This window comes from Mus caroli, unplaced genomic scaffold, assembly GCF_900094665.2.
Source record: "Mus caroli unplaced genomic scaffold, CAROLI_EIJ_v1.1 scaffold_19467_1, whole genome shotgun sequence".
NCBI lineage: Eukaryota > Metazoa > Chordata > Mammalia > Rodentia > Muridae > Mus > Mus caroli.
The window spans coordinates 1-2,781 of record NW_018390469.1 but is presented as its reverse complement, the minus strand read 5'-3'; the positions used below and the strand labels follow the sequence as shown (position 1 = coordinate 2,781).

General features: G+C 42.7%; 1 non-coding gene across 1 annotated transcript; it reads left to right on the top strand.

The window, feature by feature from the left end:
• The first annotated feature begins 2,483 nt into the window (after positions 1 to 2,483).
• Positions 2,484 to 2,590, top strand: LOC115030339. The gene has a single exon (XR_003835917.1). It is a non-coding gene; the product is annotated as a U6 spliceosomal RNA (small nuclear RNA).
• The last annotated feature ends 191 nt before the right edge of the window (positions 2,591 to 2,781 follow it).

Genomic DNA, 2,781 nt, shown 5'->3' with positions numbered 1-2,781 from the left:
TATATCTGACTGGAGCCTGTCCTTCCTGTGATCCTGGTTGATTCAGAACTTCTCAGAGTTCAGCTGTCTCTGTGATCCTGTGATTCTGGGATCCAGTGATCCTGAGTTCCTGGGTATGTCAGAGCTCCTAGGAGTCAAGTTGCCTCTAGGACCCTGAGACCCTGGTGTCACCAAGCTCCTTGGATCCTGCACATGTTAGAGCACCTGGGAGTGGTGGTTCCTCTTGATGTTGTGGGACTTGCTGAAGTGTTTGAGCCCAATGTCTGCTCAGGGCACCGGCCCAGCCAAAAGGAACCTGGGCCACTGGTCAGGCAGAGGTCCTGGTGCCTGGATCCCAGAGGTCCCAGTTACTCCCCAGTGCTGGAGCAGATGTGTCCCTGTCACCTCTATTCCTATAGCATCTAGGACTCCTGATCTCTTTCCTATATTTTCTATCTCCATCGCTGTCTCCCTTTGTGATTTCTTTATTGTTTTATTTCTATTTAAAAATCCTGGATGGCTTTGTTCACTTCCTTCTCCTGTTTGGTTGTGTTTTCCTATAATTCTTTAAGGAATTTTGTAATTCTTCTTTAATGTCTTTTACCTGTTTACCTGTGTTCTCTTTTATTTCTTAAGGGAGTTATTTATGTAATTCTTAGAGTCCTCTATCATCATCATGAGATGTGATTTTAAATCAGAGTCTTGCTTTTCTGGTGTGTTGAGCTACCAGGGCCTGCTGTGGTGGGAGAACTGTGTTCTGATGATGCCAAGTAGCCTTGGTTTCTGTTGTTTATGTTCGTGTGCTTGCCTTTTGGTATCTGCTTGTCACTGTTCTTAGGTGGTCTTTTTGTCTCTGACTGTGGCTTCTCCTTCCTGCAAGCCTGTGTGTCAGTACTCCTGGGTGACCTGTTCTCACTGGGAAGAATTTGGGTATGGAGTGCTATGGTACAGGGGCAACTTTGGGGTGTAGACAGAAACTAGAAGGATCCTGTCCCCAGCTGATCCTTGGTTCCTGTGTCCTCATGGGTCTGGGAGGGTCCCTCTTAGGCCAAGAATTTGAAGAGAGGTTTTGGTCTTTCCTGTGATTGCAGGTATGTAGGCACTCCTGGGAGGACAGCTCTCTCCTGTCAGTATGTGTGTATGTAGCTGTGTGGCATAGGATCAACTCTGGGCACAGACAGAAACCAGAATACTCCTATCTCAGGCAGCTCCTTGGTTCCTGTGTCCTGATGGTTCTGGGTGAGTTCCTCTGAGCAGCAGTGGTGGTCTTACCTGTGTTCATAGGTCTGTCTGCTCTCTTGGGAGGCTAGCTCTCTCCTGGCATCATTTGGGTGTAGAACATTGTGGCAGAGAACCAGCTTCAGACACTGAAGAGGTTAATTGGCCCTTTGAGTTGGGAATCTTCAACACCTATTACTCTTAGGTTTGGATTTTTCATTGTGTACTGGATTTCCTTAGATATTTGGGGGTCAGGAGCTTTTTGCATTTTCCATTTTCCTTGATTGTTGTGTCAATGTTTTCTATGGTATCTTTTACACCTGAGATTCTCTCTTTTATCTCTTGTATTCTTTTGGTGATGCTTGCATCTATGACTCCTGATCTGTTCCCTAGTTTTTGCATCTTCAAGGTTGTCTCCCTTTGTGATTTTTTTATTTTTTCTATTTCCATTTTAAATTCCTGGATGGTTTTGTTCAATTCCTTCAGTTTTTTGGTTGTGTTTTTATCTAATTCTTCGAGGTCTCTATGTGTTTCCTCTTTAAGTGCTTCTACCTGTTTACCTGTGTTCTCCTGTATTTCTTTCACATTAAAAAAAGATGTATTTATTTTATGTATGTGAGTACACTGTTGCTATCTGTACACTGTTGATGTACTCAGACATACACAAAGTGGACATCAGATCCCTATCACAGATGGTTGTGAGCCAACATGTGTTCACTGGGAATTGAATTCGGGAACTTTGGAAGAGTATTCAGTGTGATTAACTACTGAGCCTGTCTCCAGTACTTTTTTGTATTTGTTTAAGGGAGTGAATGTCCTTTTTAAAGTCCTGTATCACCATCATGAGGAGGGGTTTTAAATCAGAATTTTGCTTTTCCAATGTGTTGAGATTTCCAGGACTTGCTCTGGTGGGAGAACCAGGTTCTGAGGATGGCAAGTAGCATATGTTCCTGTGTTTATATCCTTGTGCTTTCTTCTAGTCATCTGGTTAACTCTGGTGTTATCTTGACTTGCTGTCTCTGAATGTAGCATGACCCTCCCATGAGCTTGTGAACCTGGGTATGTCCAAAATCCTGAAGGTCAAGCTGTTTCTGTGTGTGATTGGTTTATGGAGGTCTATAGCACAGTGCCTGCTGCTTTGCATATTTGCAAACCGGAAGGGTCAAGCTAGTTTTTATTATAGATCATTGTGTTCATAACTAGATAATGCTATTTTTTTTCTCTCTTTATAGCATGCATAGCACTTTCTAATACTGGGAAAGCTAACTAATAAGACTGATGCTTATGTGCTCACTTCGCCAGCACATATACTAAAATTGGAACGATACAGAGAAGATTAGCATTGCCCCTGCGCAAGGATGATACACAAATTCGTGAAGCGTTCCATATTTTTGAAAGCACACATTAGCAACTTGACAAAACACCTAAAAGCACTAGAACAAAAGGAAGCAAATTCACCCAAGAGGAGTAGACAGCAGGAAATAATCAAACTCAGGGGCAAAATCAACCAAGTGGAAACAAGAAGAACTATTCAAAGAATCAACCAATCAAGGAGCTGGTTCTTTGAGAAAATCAACAAGATAG